This window comes from Pan paniscus, chromosome 5, assembly GCF_029289425.2.
Source record: "Pan paniscus chromosome 5, NHGRI_mPanPan1-v2.0_pri, whole genome shotgun sequence".
NCBI classification, from domain to species: Eukaryota; Metazoa; Chordata; class Mammalia; order Primates; family Hominidae; genus Pan; species Pan paniscus.
The window spans coordinates 143,774,104-143,792,407 of record NC_073254.2 but is presented as its reverse complement, the minus strand read 5'-3'; the positions used below and the strand labels follow the sequence as shown (position 1 = coordinate 143,792,407).

The window sequence follows — 18,304 nt, the reverse complement described above, 5'->3', positions numbered from 1 at the left end:
ATTAAGTTCATGGACTCTGCAGCCAGACATTTAGTTTCATAATCCAAGCTCTGCCATTTATCAACTATGTAGTCTTAGGTAAATTGCTTAGCTCTTTGTGCTTTGGTTTTCTTATTTATAAAATGGGAGGGGTAATAATGCACATATAGAGTTTTTGGGAGAATTTAGTAAGCATCAACTAAGTAAAGCTTTTAGAGCAATGCTGTATTAGGGCTCTCTAAAGAGACAGAACTAATGGAATATATATATATTTATATATATATGGGAGTTATATATATATATATATATATATATATATGGGAGTTTATTAAGTATTAACTCACAGGATCACAGGGTCCCACAATAGGCTGTCTGCAAGTTGAGGAGCAAGGAGAGCCAGTCCGAGTTCCAACAATGAAGAACTTGGAGTCTCATATTCAAGGGCAGGGAGCATCCAGCATGGGAGAGAGATGCAGTCTGGGAGGCTAGGTCAGTCTCACTTTTCGCATTTTTCTGCCTGCTTATATTCTAGCCAAGCTGGCAGATGATTAGATTGTGTCTACCCAGATTAAGGGTGGGTCTGCCTTTCCCAGCCCGCTGACTGAAATGTTAATCTCCTTTGGCAACACCCTCACAGACACACCCAGGATCAATACTTTGTATCCTTCAATCCAATCAAGTTGACACTCAGTATTAACCATCACAAGTCTACCCTTTGTCAACTTGAACCCATATGCATCTCCTGATATCATACATAATCTTCAAATAATGACAGTAATAAGGTCATAATTATGCCTAACATAATACAGCTATCTTTCATACAAACGGAAACCCACCAATCCCCAACCCAAACACTATTACATAAAGTTAACAACATTTAAATGCTCATGTGAAGTCAAAAAATCTTATGTCACATGGGAAAGGAGAAAGGAAATAAAACGAAGATATTTTCTTAGTACAAGTGTATACAAGCACAAACATATTTTTAACAAAAGGAGGAGGAAATAACTCATGACAATTACAGTCCCCATAGCTGCAGCTGGTCACCTGGTCATAGCTGGTATTGATGACTGCCTTGTTCTACTATCCATTCTGTATTCCCTTTGCCTTCAGCAAGCACCTTAGCAGGGTGTGTGTGTGAGTGTGTGTGTGTATGTGTGTGTGTTGTTTTTTTTTCCTGGTAGAGTGACGCAAACCTTCATTCCTGAAGGGTCTGGTCATTCGTAGTCCTGTTTGGATTGGGCTGTTGTACTTTCCATTGACCTTAATCACAGGGCATGGTAATACTAAGAGACACCCTAATGGATCTCCTGTATTTCATGCATACTCTTCCTTACCTTCGTGGTGGAGTAGTAGACTGATTTCTTCTTGATAGTCCAGGTCAGTCACCCCAGCTAACACTGTAACTCCCTTCTTAGCGTGTTGACTTAAAAGTAGGAAGATCCCAAAGTGTCTACATGGGAATTTTAACTTTCAGCTTAATGGAATCATTGGGTCTCCTGGTGGCAGCATTCCTCCTTCTGGAACTAAGACCTCTAGGCCAGCAGAATGTAATGTTGTAGGAACAGGAAGCAAACATTTTGTTAGTGCTACTTCCACTTCCACCCACTGAATCCTGGACCCATGAATCCTGGCTATGGGAGAAACAGTACCATATATTGGGCACTGCTTCTGAGCATACACAGCCTTCTGGAGAACTTTGCCCCAGCTCTGCAAAATATTGTCACCTAGTTGGTGTTGTAATTGTGACTTCAAAAGGCCATTCCACCATTCTGTCAATCCAGCTGCTTCAGGATGATGGGGAACATGGTAAGACCAGTGAATTCCATGAGCATGAGCCCACTGCTGCACTTCTTTACCTGTAAAGAGAGTGCCTTGGTCACGGGCAGTGTTGTGTGGAATACCATGACAGTGGATAAGGCATCCCATGAGTCCACAGATGATAGTCTAGGCAGAAGCATTGTATGTAGGATAGGCAAACCTATATCCAGAGTAAGTATCTGTTCCCATGAGGACAAACCTCTGCCCTTCTCATGATGGAAGAGGTGCAATATAATCAACCAGCCACCAGGTAGCTGGCTGATAACCCTGAGGAATGGTGCCATATCGAGGGCTCAGTGTTGGTCTCTGCTGCTGGCAAATTGGGCACTCAGCAGTGGCCATAGCCAGGTCAGCCATGGTGACTGGAAGTCCATGTTGCTGAGCCCATGTGTAACCTCTGTCCCTGCCACCATGGCCACTTTGTTCATGGGCTCATTGGGCGATGACAGGGGTGACTGGGGAAAGAGGCGTCCACAGAACAGGTCATCCTATCCACTTGATTATTAAAATCCTCCTCTGCTGAGGTCACCCATTGGAGAGCACTCACATGGATACAAATATCTTCACAATTTTTGACCACTCAGAGAAATCCATCCACATACCTCTTCCCCAAATTTCTTCGTCATCAATTTTCCAATCATGCTTTTTCCAAGTCCCTGACCATCCAGCCAAACCATTGGCTACAGCCCATGAATCAGTATATAATCACACATCTGGCCATTTCTCCTTCCATGCAAAGTGCACAACCAGGTACACTGCTCAAAATTCTGCCCAGTGGGAAGATTGCCCTTCACTGCTGTCCTTCAGGGATGTCCTAGAAAGGGGCTGTAGTGCTGTAGCTGTCCATTTTCAGGTGGTGCCTGCTTATTGTGCAGAATCATCTGTGAACCAGGTCCTAGTCTTCTCTTCTTCTGCCAGCTTATCATAGGGAACTGCCCATGAAGCCATTGGTACAGGCGGAGGGAGAGAAGGCAGGGTGGCAGGAATGGAGACCATGGGCATTTGAGCCACTTCCTCATGTAACTTACTTGTGCCTTCAGGACCTGCTCGAGCTGGATCCCATATATACCACTTCCATTTGATGATGGAATGCTGCTGTGTATGAGCGACTTTATGGCTAGATGGGTCAGAAAGCACCCAGTTCACAATAGGGAGTTCAGGTGGCATGGTGACTTGATGACCCATAGTCAAACATTCAGTTTCCACCAAAGCCCAGTAACAGGTCAAGAGATGTCTCTCAAAAGGAGAGTAGTTGTCTGCAGAAGATGGCAGGGCCTTGCTCCAATATCCTAGAGCCCTCCACTGTGATTCACCTATGGGGGTCTACCAAAGGCTCCAAACAGTATCCCTATCTGCCACTGACACCTCAATCACCGTTGGATCTGTTGGATCATATGGCCCAAGTGGCAGAGCAGCTTGCACAGCAGCCTGGACCTGTTGCAGAGCCTTCTCCTCTTCTGGACCAGACTCAAAACTGGCAGCCTTTTGGGTAACTTGATAAATGGGCCAGAGTAACACACCCAAATGAGAAATGTGTTGCCTTCAAAATCCAAGTAGCTCCACTAGGCATTGTGTTTCTTTCTTGGTTGTAGGAGGGACCACATGCAGCAACTTAATCTTCACCTTAGAAGGAATATCTCAACAGTCTGCACACCACCGAAACTCTAGAAATTTTACTGAGGTAGAAGGTCCCTGAATTTTAGTCGGATTTATTTCCTATCCTCTGGCATGCAAATGTCTCACCAATAAGTCCAGTGTGTTTGCTGCTTCTTGCTCACTGGATCCAGTCAGCGTAATGTCATCTGTGTAATGGACCATTGTGATATCTTGTGGAAGCGAAAAGTGATCAAGGTCTCTCCGAATAAGATTATGACACAAAGCCAGACAGTTGATATACCCCTGAGATAGGACAGTAAAAAATATTGCTGGTCTTGCCAGCTGAAGGCAAATTGCTTCTGATGGGCCTAATGGACAAGAATGGAGAAAAAGGCATTTGCCAAGTCAGTGGCTGCATACCAGGTATCAGGAGATATGTTAATTTGCTCAAGCAATGAAGCCACATCTGGTACAGCAGCTGCAATTGGAGTCACCACTTGGTTAAGCTTACGATAACCCACTGTCATTTTCCAAGATCCATCTGTCTTCTGCACCGGCCAAATGGGAGAGTTAAATGGGGATGTGGTGGAAATCACCACTCCTGCATCTTTCAAGTCCTTGATGGTGGCACTAATCTCTGCAATCCCTGCAGGGATGCAATATTGTTTTTGATTCACTATTTTTCCAGGTAGAGGCAGCTCTAAAGGCTTCCATTTGGCTTTTCCCACCATATTAGCTCTCACCCTACCAGTCAGGAAGGCATTGCAGGGGTTCTGCCAACTGTTAAGTATGTCTATGCCAATTCTGCATTCTCACACTGGGAAAATGACCACAGGATGAGTCCAGGGACCCACTGGACTCACTGTAAGTCAGACCTGAGCTAAAACTCCATTAATTATCTGACCTCAATAAGCCTCTACTTTAACCGGAAGACCACAGTGACATTTTGGGTTCCCTAAAATCAACGTCAGCTCAGAGGCAGGGTCCAGTAGTCCCTGAAATATCTGATCATTTCCCTTTCCCCATTGCACAGTTACCCTGATAAAAGGCTGGAGGTCTCACTGGGGAAGGATGGGAGAAAGATTCACTGCATAAATTGTTGGTAATATAGTGGGGCCCTTCCTCAAGGGGACCTGGCCTCTCCTTCATTCAAGGGATTCTGGGTCTGTAAACTGGCTCAACTCTGGAAATTGATTGAGGGGCTATGATTCTCTGTTTCAGTAATTCAAATTAGTCTTTTGTACATTTAAGCTAGAAGTTTTCTGTTTATATAAATTAAATTGGAATGCAGCAGGCTTCCTATCAATTTCACTTCTAGGAACACTGTGATTAATTAGCCAATGTCAGTGCCCTACATGAGTCAGACTATTCTGATTGTTGCTTTGCCTCTGCTGTCCATCTTGCCTTGGATGGTTGAGTGCTGCCACTTGACTTCTGCCACCTTGGGATCCAATTATTCTCATTGTATTTAAATTTTGTAGTTGAGTGACTGCAGTTCTCACTGTTAGATCTCACATGCAGAGAAAAGCAACTATAGGGTTCTTCAATGATGCAGGTGCTGCCCTCACAAATCTATTTCACAAGGCATTGGTCAAGGGTATATCTTCTTGGCCCTCCCAGCTGAAATGAGTAGGTCTAAAGTGACTAATCCACTCCATCATCCCAATCTCTCTAAGCCTTTGGATCCCTCCCTCTACAGTAAACCAAGGGAGATCAGGCATTTCCAGCTTGCTCACAGTGGGCCATCTTTTAATCCTATTTCAATTCAGAGCTCAGTGTTCCCAGCTTCATCAGGGTCCTCCCACATGTCTCTATTCCAAGTTGCAGGGTCCCATACTTTTCCAATCAATGCCCTCACTTTAACAGTAGACACCTGGCAAGGCTGTGCATGCAGCTTTCGTTGCAAGTCAGCCACTCACATGATAACAGTTTGTGTCTGTTTTTCCACAGTTTTAGCTCTTTCTCTCCAGGAGATAAGACTCTCACTCAGGGCAGTCTTAGCAGATTTTAGGCTCAGGATCTGCTTCTGAATACAGGAGATAGAATCCCTGAGGTCATCATTTTCTTTCATCACTTTGTCCGCTGAACTTAAGAGGGACCAACCAGCTTCATTGTGTTCCTTGGTTCTCGGCATATGGTCAATGGTATTATGTATAGAGTCGCTAAACTCCTTGCCTCTTATGAGTGATGAATCAGGAGTGTCAAATGCATTTATTTTGCATAACTCTCTAAACGGTTCCTGCCAAGGACTATCAATGCTCTCCATACTATTAGAAGTAGAGTCCTTAGCATTTTGGGGTCTAGTCATATTAAGCAGCCAAATCCAGAAACCTCAAAACCAATGAAAGAACTCCATCCTTAATATTCTGTTCTTCTAGAACTACTGCTGGTACCACAATCTGCATTAGTCACGGTTCTTTAGATGGACAGAATGAATGGAATATATATATATACACACACACGTATATATGTATATATATGTGTATATATATACACATATATATGTGTGTGTGTATATATATAAAAAGAGGAGTTTATTAAGTATTAACTCACATGATCACAAGGTCCCACAATAGGCCTTCTGTAGGCTGAGGAGCAAGGAGAGCCACTTTGAGTCCCAAAACTGAAGAACTTGGAGACCAATGTTCAAGGGCAGGAAGTATCCAGCATGGGAGAAAAATGTAGGCTGGGAGGCTAGGTCAGTCTCTCTTTCCACATTTTTCTGTCTGCTTATAGTCTAGCCATGCTGGCAGCTCAAAGACACACCCAGGATCAATACTTTGTATCCTTCAATCCAATCAAGTTGACACTCAGTATTAACCATCACAAATGATTAGCAGTTAATACTTTAATATTGCTAATTATCATTATTCTGCATAAAACATAGTTTTTATGACTATATAGAACACGAAGTATCCCAATTATTTAATTCATATCCTTTTCTTATACCTATAGCTTTTGTGATGGACAAAATAATGGCCCTCTAAATATGTCCACACTATAATTCTTGGAACCTGTGAATATATTACCTCATAGGACGAAAGAGACTTTGCAGGAGTGATTAGACTAGGAATCTTGAGATGGGGAGAGTATCCTGGAATATCCAGGAGGTCCCAATAATAATCACATAACCCCTTAACAGTAGAAAACTCCTCCAGGCTAGGAGGGGAAAAGATTTGTAGATGTAGGAAAGGGGCTACGAGTCAAGCACTACTCTCTAGAAACTAGAAAAGGTACAGAAATGGAATTCATTCATAACTTCCAGAAGGACAACATTCATGCCAACAGCTTGATTTAGCCCACTGAGACCCGTGTCAGGTTTCTAACATATAGAATTGTAAGATGATAAATATGTGTTATTGATAACAAATATGTGTAATTGTAAAGTCCTGAATTCATGGTAATTTGTTATAGTAGCAACAGAAAACCAGTTCAGTTTGCTTTCAGTGCTTCAATATTACACATTTTTAAATAAATAAATTTATAGATAAATCTTTGCCTGTGTTATAATTATTCCCTTATAACAAATTTCTAGAAGTAGACTTGTAAGTCAAGGAAAAAAGCAAAATTGTAAGGCTTTTGATAAATAATAACAAGCTTAGTGTAAGGGTGTTCTATCAATGTATCTGTGTGGGGGTTGGACGGGCTGTTTTCCCTATGCCTTTACTAGTAATGGATATTACCGTTTTTTAAAAAGTTTCCATTTTCCATTGTAATTTGCATTTCTTTTATACAATGATTATTTATTAAAAACCCAGTAAGTGTGTTAAAATGGACCCTGACCTGTAAATACTATATATCACAATGACTCCCACCTTTCTGTACTGATTTGTCTTAAAAGTTCAATTCCATTCCTTGATAAAATTATCCAGTGACAGATTCTGTAGTACAGAACCATAGCAATAAAAATCCATTTATCCATTTGACTAATCTGCAGGCCCTCAGAGAAAACATTGAAAAGATATTAAGCAAAGATGACAGATTATGCCATGAAAAAGACCACGGCTGTAGTTATGATCAATGACTGACCAGTCAGATTTCTGTATTAAATACTACTTGGGATACATCCTTTTAAATTAAATGATTTTCACTTGTAATTTATGTACATTTTACTTTTCAAGTAGAGTGTCACGAATATACCAAGATCTCAGTAGCTATTTGCTGATGATCATGTTCATATATTAATGAATATTTTTAACATTTCAATTATATTTAATATGATATATTCTAAGCATGTTAATAAAATTATTTTAAAAATATAAGAACCTTAGTTATACTATTTTAGCAAGTTATCTCAGAAGGACATACAATTTTAGGAATGAAAATATTTGTTAGAAATTAGAAAAGCCATATGTTAGTCTCTTTATTTTCCTCTAATCTGTGCTGATTTTTTTTTTTTACATGAAGAACTAAGTGTAAGGTTAAGCCGAATGTTCTAATTGTTATTGCTGTGTAACAACCACTCTAAATGATGGCATTAATGACTATCTTATTATGCTCAGAGATTCTGTGGGTAAGGAATTTGAGGAGGTTTGGGGAGAGTTTGTCTCTGCTCCAGAATGTCTGAAGCTTCAGCTGGGAAGACTCCAAGCCTAGATGTGACTCCATGGTTCAGTACAGGGATCATCTGAAGACTGGTTCACTCACATGTCCAACACATAGGCTGGAAGGACTTGAAGACTAGAACTGCTGAGCAGAGCACCTACATGTGTCCTCCCTTTGCAACTTGGCTCCCTCGGGGTAGGCAGACATTTTACACGGCAGCTGAGGGCTCCAAGCACAGGGTTCCAAAAAACAAGGTGGAAGCTGCACTGCCTCTTATCACCCAGCATCAAAAGTCACACAGCTCCACTTCGGCCATATGCTGTTAGTTATAAGGAAGTCACAAGACCACCTTATTTGAAAAAGGAAGACCTCAAGTGTCACTTATTAATGGAAGAAATGTCAAAGAATTTGAATGCTATGATTTAAAACGTCTATTTTAATCATTGAATCATAGTTATATGGAATTTACTATCTTGAAAATTAAAATAAGTAAAAACTAAAATTTAGATAGTAATGCTGTTGTGTTAAAATAAAAAAGTTATATTTATGCTAATATTGTGGAGAAGACAGCTAATTGAACATAAAAGAAATTGTTGCACTAAATGAACCAGAATCAAAATTAATAATAAAAGTAATCATTTGACTTTGAGTTTTATATACTGTGGGCAAGGAAAGTAGAGAGAACATATTCCATCTGTTCAAATTACTTCACATACTCAAAAGCAAGTTAAAAGTTGGGTTTCATTTCCTACAATTATGAGATGAAGAATAGAGTATTTAAACCATTCAGTAGAATGAGACTAAACAAATGATTCATTTTTAGTGAGGCTATAGTAATATGTACACTACTTTTTTTCTGTGTAATTAAGATTTATTATACAGCTTGAAAGTATCTTTCCAGATAATGTATTTACTGTAATATTTCTTTATTTGCTGTGCTTTCCCCAGTTTATCCTTCTACAACCCTAATAAACACCAATTTAATGGAATATTAGAAAATGACAAATCTTAGGAAGGTAGATATGGTATGCTTACTTATAATAGGATTAAATCAAAATCCTTATACATTGGTATGTTTTGAGCTTTTAGAGGGAAAAATAAATACCCAAACACCGTTGTTTCTTTGTAGTTAAGATGTTCAGTAATATAAATACAGTATTCTAATCAAATATGTATTTTTTCTTTTTGAGGGAAAGAGGTAGATTCTTTAGTGGAATAGTGAATTTAAATTGACCTTTTAAAATCTGGAAGTGGATGAGGGTGGAAACATTTTGGATTTGCCCTTTGTTGCTGTGAGCTGGAATATAGCACCATGATTTCTTTGGTAAGTCTGTTCCAGCTTCATCACCCATTCTGGGACTGACTGGTAAAGATGCAGTAATTCTTAGATGCTTCCAGGGGTCTTTTCCCAGGCATTCTGTGGTAAGTACGGGTGGTCCTTTGATACCTCCTTAAAATGATCTTGAGGCGGGAAGTATGGCCAATAATCCTGCCTTCCTGAAGTATTTTTGTCTTTACATATGTCTTTTTGGCAAAACCACATAAGCACTAACTTCCAGTCACAATAAAAATATCATTAGTCATAATGCTATTCAGCCCAATCACCTCCTCCTTGGGCATTACAATAGGAAAATGATGAGTCTCCAGTTAGCACTGTTGGTGCGACCAAAGATTCCTCCACAGGGCCACAGGGGATTTCTAGATACTGTCCACACATGACTTAGGAGGCCAAAGGACACTGGAAAACTGTACCCAGACTTTCTGTCAACCACAACAGCTTGCCACTTTTACTCAGATGATACTGCCCCATGCTGGTGCTGTGGGGGAGAGAAAAGGAGCAAAAACCATTTTCCTCTAGACTTTGCTCTCAATCTATACCCACCATGCAAGAATGTGATTCTCTGCCAGGATAGGGAAGGAAGAGACCACTAAACACCCTCCTGCTTTGCTACTCCTACTTATGCCATGATTTACTTTCCACCATCCTTCTAGTGGCTGAAAGTGATGTTTCTCTGTCTTCTCCCACCTGGTCAAGACCCCCTCTGATGGATATTTTTATTCTTCCAGGAGAGGACAATCATAGAAGATGGGGTACAGGGACAGAGCGGCTGGCAGAAAGGGAGCAACAATGTTATTATACTTGTTAACAGCTGCAAGGTGAGTGAAACACAGACATCCCTTTTAGGGGTTAACATTTGGAAGGTGAACGTGGGCAGATTCTAAAAATTACCATAACAAAAAGAAAAATGATTAAGGGCCATAAATCAATAGAGGTGAGGGCTGAAAGCTGTGGCAGTTCTGAGGGGGCAAATTTATTGCCACCTGGGTGAATCAGAAACAGAGGATTTAAGCTGGCTCAAGTCGGTAAGGTAGAAAAATCACAGATCCAGACTCAGCAAGGAGATCAGTTTAATGGCAACACAGGAGCCTGGTGGAGAATGGAGGCAATGCTGTTGAAATGGCAGGTCTGAAGGTCAGTCTGAAGAGTTTAGGCTTTTACCACGTAGGCAACAAGAAGCTCCTTACAGATCTTGATTAGAGTAGTGACAAGAGCCATGCTCTTCATCCAGCAGCTGTACATCAAATATGTAGGAAAGAAGGAACTGGAGCTATAGGAAGCCACCAAATACCACAGCCAGAAATCATTGCTTTGTATTGTATACTAAGGCCAAGACATCCAGAAATGTATTTTTATTCTAAATTATCAGATCAATTCATTTATTCCCTCTGTTACTTCAATCCTTTGCCAGTGTAAATGTATATGATGAATTTGATGTTCTACAGCGCCTTTGGCAGATATCTTAATACTTGTATTCTAAGAATAAAAGATACACTTTTCCTATCAGTTGTTACAGTGACGTATGTATCACCATACTTAGATCCAAATATATCATGAGCTTCATTTCTAAATAACACATGATATGCAACTTTTGCCTCTCAATAACTTTTATTATGTCTTAAGCTTGGTTAACCAAAAAGTGACTGAGGCAGCTCTCAATAAATAGAGGTTTATTTAGCCAAGGTTGAGGACATGCCCAGAATGAAAGGCAAGTTACAAGAGCATCTGTGACCCGTGCTTTTTCAAAACAACGGGAGTTTTGGGAACTTCAGTATTTAAAGAAGAAAGAGCAAGCAAGAGAGGGAAATAAAAGAAGGGAAGGTAGGCAGTGAGGCAAATAGTTGCATTCTGGTGAGGCTCTGATTAACCTCAGTAAATCTACACTTTACATGTGAAAAGTGGAAGTAGAAGAAAAAGTCAATTATGCATTCATCTCAGTGTAGGTGGAGGGATGATTTCTGGTCTTGTCCTTGTCCTCTCTCTGTGAACATAAGCTGGTAATTGACACTGTCAGGGTGAGATTTCAGCAGAACTTGGTTTTAGGGCTAGTTTATAGGGAGGGATATGCATCCTGAAAGATTTAGGGGTTCACAAGGAATTTCCTTGTGACCAATCGGTGAAGGAGGCCTTCTGGGGAGATATGTGACTTTCTATCATGATGGGTACCTGGATTATGGATGAGGTCATGACATAGGGTTGTAAAATTGCAGCTATCTGTTTGGGAACAAAAGAAAAACAGCATTGGGAGACTCAATTCCCAGGTTTAACTTTCCCTTTGGCATAGTGACTTCGGGGTCCCAAGATTCTATTTTCTTTCACAGTTTAAATATTAAGATATAGGAATATCCTTATACATGTAATCTATTTAATTTTTAATACATTTTCATTAAAATATGTCTACTTGGATGGAAAGATAGAAAGTAAATGTTTGTTCAAATGGCAATATATAATTAGGTATCACTGTTGGACTAAAGACTGCCATTTTAAAATGATGCCCTAGAGAACATATTTATAATGTAGGTGAAAAGAGTAAAGCTAGGGAAATATTTGTATAATTAACTTAAGACATTATAAAAATTATTGGACGTTTACAGTTGTTTGTATTCATTCCAGCAGAGCTATAGCAATACCAAATTATTAAAGACATTTCATGGTTCCTATGAAGATGGAATGGCAAGTGCTTTTTTTTTTCTCTTTCTCCTGAAGGATTTCATGATTTGATTGCCCAAGTGATATTTATATTGTCACATACTTTTGTGAAATGCTTTATGTTAATTACAGTTTTCACATTTTGCATGGTGACAAAATTGTCATATTATCTGATGATTGAAATCTTTTTAACTAAAAAGTGACTTGTGTAAAGAGGTCTTAAAAGTAGATATTTCTTCCAAAAACCTTTATTTTAACTAAGTAAAAAATGACTTTTTGGAAAGAGTTTTCTTCTCTTTATTTTATTTATTTATTTATTTATTTATTTATTTTTGCTAGAAGGAGAAGTACCATAAGCTATAAAAATGCCATGGGTGTTCAAATGTAAGAAAAAAAAATACTATGTTCCAGATAAAAGTTTAGTGAAGTGGAATGATATTCATGGTCAGTAAAATTGGATAATGAGAATGATTGACAAATATGTAGTTCTCAATAGATTACAAAGTATTTTCAAGATTATCTTAAGAAAAATATTCACACCCTTGTTCCTGCTCCCACTATGTGAGATGCCTCGTTCCCTCTTTGCCTTCCGCCATGATTGTAAGTTTCCTGAAGCCTTCTCAAAAGCAGAAGCTGCCGTGCTTCCTGTATAGCCTGCAGAACCATGAGCTACTTAAACCTCTTTTCTTCATAAATTTAAAAAAAACACTACATCAAATATTTCCATATATAAATTTGCCTCAAAATTCAAATGCTAAAAACACGTATTTTTACATAAATATTATTGATATAAAGATGTTTTGTAATTATTAACATTGAAGGCTTACTTTCCCTGCTCATAAAGAAAGCAGAGCACATCATTTGTCCTGTCACAATGGCTCACTCCATCTTTTAGTACTTAATGTCTAACTGTACCTAAAGACCTGCCACAATGGAAAATACAGAAGGACTCAGCGTTACAGAGGCTACAGTATCTTCTGCATGCTCTGAGGCCAACTAACATAATTCCATATTAAGTCAAACATAATATTTATTTATTCTTTTACAGATTGTGTTTTTGCTCTGTTGCCCAGGTTGGAGTACAGTGGTGCAATTGTAGTTCACTAAAATCTCTAACTCCTGGGTTGAAGCAATCCTCCCACCTCAGCCTTCTAATTAGCTGGGACTTAAAGGCACATGCCACCACACCTGGCTACTTAAAAAATTTTTTTTGTAGAGACAGAGTCTTACTATGTTACACAGGCTGGTTTCAAGTTCTTGGGCTCAAGTGATCCTCCTGCCTGAGGCTCCCAAAGTACTGGGATTATAGGAATGGGCCACCATGGCTGACCTAATAACATTTAAAATAAATATATTATTCCAAAAAAGGTGTGAAAATCAGATTTGTGAGATAAAATTAGGTAGCAATATTTATTTCAGGGAAATATTGCTACACAGTCCCTCTAAATGATGTGCTTCTTATTGTATTCTAGCATCAATCTTGTATTTTCTTCATTCTTTCTGTTTTTGACTACCATGTGTTGAGTGCTTAATCATGTTTCAAGCCCTGTGCTAATCACTTTACACACACTCTCACACACTTTTAACAATGGCATCTGAAATAGATACCAGTATCCCTATTGTACAGGTAAGAAAACTGAGACTTAGAGGTTAAGCAATTTGCAGAATATCAAAGAGTTGGAAGAATCAGAGCCGGGCTCAAAGTCCAGTTCTATGACTCTAACACAAAGCTTCTAGGAAATGATGCAAATGCCAAGCTAGGGTAATATATGGGACATGGGTTTTGGAGTCAGCCAGTCCTGCATTCAATACGCTCCTTTGCTCTTCATAATCTGTGCAACTTTAGACATCTTGCTTAGCTTTTCTAGCCCTGTGTGACTTCATCTATAATATGGGGGAAGTAACGTAGTACGTGCACCATATGATTGCTGGAAAAATTAAATAAAGTAATGTAAAAAGTTCTAAGACGATAAGGTTGTAATCATTTGCATTGTATCATTGGGTATTATAAAATTCATCAAAGAATAACACATATTTCCCTTTAAAATTTGTGAATCCCCACTTTCTCTCTTACCCTCTCATCCTTTGCATTCTAATTCTTAGCTTATTACTACTATCAGCAGGTAATTTTGAGTTCAGTTTACTTGGATGCTCATATGCAAGTTTGTGTCTAAAATGTCAGAGGCCAGAGGACAATTTTTTGACCTATGAAGGCTTCAATAAACACTCTCCCCAAGAGCACGTCAAGCTGATACTTATCCCCCTACTTGCAAGCATACTAACCACACTTCACCACAGTATTTGCTGTAGGCAAATCAATGTAGATACATATCCTACAAAGATTGTTCCAATGTTACTCACAGTCCATGGAGACGATTAGGTTCAAACCAGCCTCCACCACAGACTGTGGACTGAAGACACATGAGTGTCATTTTTCTGAACCCACCAAGCACCCAAGATCCTTTCTCGTGGAATACACCCTACCAAAAGATGCTGGTCTTATGTATATGGTTCTGAGTCATGCTAGAGGTCATTGCATCATTTATGCTTCTGCTGCTTCAATGACCAAACCCAGATGCAGAAAGATGGGCAGCCTACATTAGAGAGGCCACCATACACACCACTTATTGTTTTTACTTTAACTTCTGGAATTGTTTTCCTGAAATAATTCATAATTAATGCATTTTTTTAGTCAAATGGGTTAATGTGGTGGCTACATTAATCTACTTAACTTTAAACAGTGTGATCATCCCTAGAGCCTAGAATACCAATAACTAGATTTATTGTGCTCTTAAACAAGTCATTTTCTCTAGAATTTTTTCACAATCTGGTAAAAATCTCTTAATTCAGTGGAGTTCAGCAGAAATTCCAGCATCTTTAATTTCGTAGTCAATTGGTCATGGTGGGCAAGTAGATATGTTTGTTTTCCACTTTATTCACATTAGAAATCAGATTAGGATAAGCATTAGTATCACAGATTCCCAGAATGAGGTAATTCACCATCCTGTAATAATTCAGGGCAGTAGGGGAGGAAAGCTCAAAGAGGATTATTCAAAATCTGCTTGTTTCTGATCAACCTAATGAGGATCACAGAAATCATTGATGAGACTCACACATGGACTTGAACTAGGGCTAGAAAGAAATAGATGTGATAACATGGAAAGATTTACCTAGTAAAAATCATCTTACAGAGAAATAAAGTCCAGGAGATATCAACAAGGAACTGTAGGACACAGAAAATGGTAAGAAACAGCAGGGTCAGCATAATGGGACCACTTCCTTTCCAAGAAAAAAACTGAGGTAGCATACGGTAGTCATGTCTCAGCAAACTCCCCATCTACTCCCTAGAATTTACATTGTACTGATTGTTTATTGATCACCCACTATGATGCTTTGCATAAGTGATGATCTCAATTATGGTTGGTAAAAATCTTTGAACACTAAAGTAACATAAAATCGCAAAGACATTATAAAACCACTTTGTTTTCAACTTGAAAAACTAGTACTATCAATATAACTTCCCACTGAGTTCAAAACATTTCTACATGCTTAATATATTCTGTTATGTTTAGAGTAGAGAAAATTGAAGCTAAGCCCTTCGTTTAGCAATAACCATTTTAATGTCTGTTTATCACAGTAGGTAAATAATGCAGAGCTCCCAAATTTAGTCATAATAAGCAATCATTTTTCAATAAAAATGGGTAATTTTTCCATTTCAGCTTCGTCTAAGTGCCTACCGGATTAAAGTGTTGACTTAAAATACATTTCAAATGTTAGTCTTATTATGATAATTACCAAGGATCATATCTTAAGAAGTTATTCTTAAAGATCACCAATTTTCCTTATAGTTATGGCCATATCATCTGAATCTGTAATATTCAATACTAGGGTCTTTTTCTTTGGCTTTCAGGATTAATAAAAAATTATTTCAAAAGTTAAAAATGAGAAAAGGTAATGTATGACCATAATTTAATCAACTATATATATTCTAAAAAAATTATAGTGTTAGTCATAAGCTGGAGGGGTATTTCCTCACCGCTCTTATGTTTCTGTCCATTAGTGCAAACTCCATGATTAGACCATTGCTGCCTACCTATCTCTGCCCTCTCATTCACTTCTCTGCAGGAGATAAGAATAGACTTAACCTGAGTGGTAAGTTCAAAAGAAGAACCTGGACTATGTAGCTCAGCCATTCCTCACTATGTCTAAATAGCTAACATCCATGCCTGCATCATGTCCTTAGTTTTACAGAGACATCCTTCTATATGATGAGGCTGTGATTATTAGCCCTGCCTGGGGCTTGCTAATTAAGACTGTCACCAACCTGGTCAACATAGCAAGACCCTATTTCTACAAAAAAAAGAAAAAAATTGAAACAAAAAATTACTTGGTCATGGTGGAGCATGCTTATAATTTCAGCTACTTGGGAACCTGAGACAGGAGGATTACTTGAGGCCAGGAGTTAGAGGCTGCAGTGAGTTATAATTGTGCCACTGCACTCCAGCACTCCAGCATGGGTGACAGAATGAGACCCTGTCTCAAAGAAAAAGAAAAAAAAAAAAAGACTCCCTAATTTGGTTTTAGGAATTTCACTTTCCCTCAGATATAATCTCCAGTATTATCAACTTTAGAAGTAATCAAGGTATTATGTTGGCTTTAAGTTGCTTTACTTATTGTATTATTTCTCAATTGACACTTATTTATTTGGCCTGCATCAACATTAAGCAATGTTGAGTCAGTTGCTTATTCCTTCAGCATTATCCTTTGGTCTGCAAAGTTGTAGGTGGGGGCTTGTATTTTATTTTCATAGCCTTGGTGAATGCATGCATATGAAGATAACCAGTAAAGCTTAGGAAACAGAATGGAGGGCAAAACATCGTGTACACAGTATCTATATTTGGAGCATCCACTATGTACTAATAAGATTCTGGATGCTGGGAATAGAGTAGCGAATAAACCCTGCTTTTATGGGGTCTATTTTCTATTGGGGAAAGCAAACAATAAACTAATCATTGATTGTAAGTACTGTAAATGCATATATTACATCTACCCAGGCAAGTAGCTGATAGTGATAGGAAAACACTTAATAAAAATGTTTTACAAAGGATGAGGTAGTCCTTTTTGTAGGATGTTTACAGAACGCCTCTCAAAGAAAATTAAAGTTCGTCTGGACCTTAAAATGTGATGGTGGTAATCATGAGGGATCCAGTAAGAAAATGACCAAATAGAGGAAATAGACAGTTCAGAGGTCCAGAGAGGACACAGTTACCAAATCCAAAGGGCAGAAAGACAGCCAGAGTGACCAGAAGGTAGTAAAAGAAACCTCGAAGCTGGAGACAATGAGCCCACTGAGGTAGGCAGGACCTAGATAGTGTAAGATGACCTTGTAGCCTGTGACTAAACAAACAAAAAAGACTCTATTGAAAATGCAGTAAGAAAAACATATTGGAATATTCAAAGTTAGGAATGAATGCGATCTGAATCAATCAAGTTTTTAAATTGTCTTTAGCTGTTTTGACTTAAAGGATTGCAGAGAAAGTAGATAAGGCTCAATTGTAGTGGTTCAGACATGAAATAATTGTTTGTTTAGAGCTGTCCTTATAGAGAAGGAATGGTCAGATTTGAGAAGTCCAGGGAGCTAGAGCCAACAGGACTTATTTACAAATGGCATATAGAAAGTGAGTAGGGTAACAATTCTAGGGATTAAGAATAACTCCTAGGTTTTTATCCTGATCACCTGAGTCATCAGGGGTACACTTTCCAGAAATGGGGAAGATTTTTGGAGGAGCAAGTTGTGCTTTATCTTCTACAAATGGTCTGTTTGTTTCCATAAGTTGGTAGTGTCTTTTAGACAACCAAGTTTAGATATCAAATAAGGAGCTTGATATATATGTGTATAGATAGCAGGGAAAAAGTCAGGGCTGGAGATTTTATTTCCTGTTTTTTGCTGCCATGAGTTAGAGAATAGCTGGAAACTAATGAGATTAATTATATAAAACATTGCTGCGCATGGACATATATTATTTGTTCAGCATTATCCTAAGCACTAAACAACTCCCATCTAATTTAATCATCTCAATACCACTGTATTATAGATGGAGTAACTGAGACTTAAAGAGAGTAATAATTTGCCCAAAGGCACATGGTACGTGATAAACTAGACTTTGAATTAATGTCTGTGTGATTCTAAAGTCCATGCTTACTGGGCTAAAAATCAAGGGTGTAGAAGGCACCTTGAATATCCAGCCTCTTAGAACAAGAGACTGGGCTTCATTTGTTACCTTAATTAGCTGTGTGACTTTTGTATACACTGTATAATCAACAAGAAAATCTGTGGAATTCAAAGGACCTGTGTGCTTGATTTCAAAGCCGCAA

At 38.6% G+C, this 18,304-nt stretch overlaps 1 pseudogene; it reads right to left on the bottom strand.

Moving 5' to 3' along the window:
• Positions 1-997: 997 nt before the first annotated feature.
• Positions 998-5,530, bottom strand: LOC129398110 (uncharacterized; annotated as a pseudogene).
• Between the last annotated feature and the right edge of the window lie 12,774 nt (positions 5,531-18,304).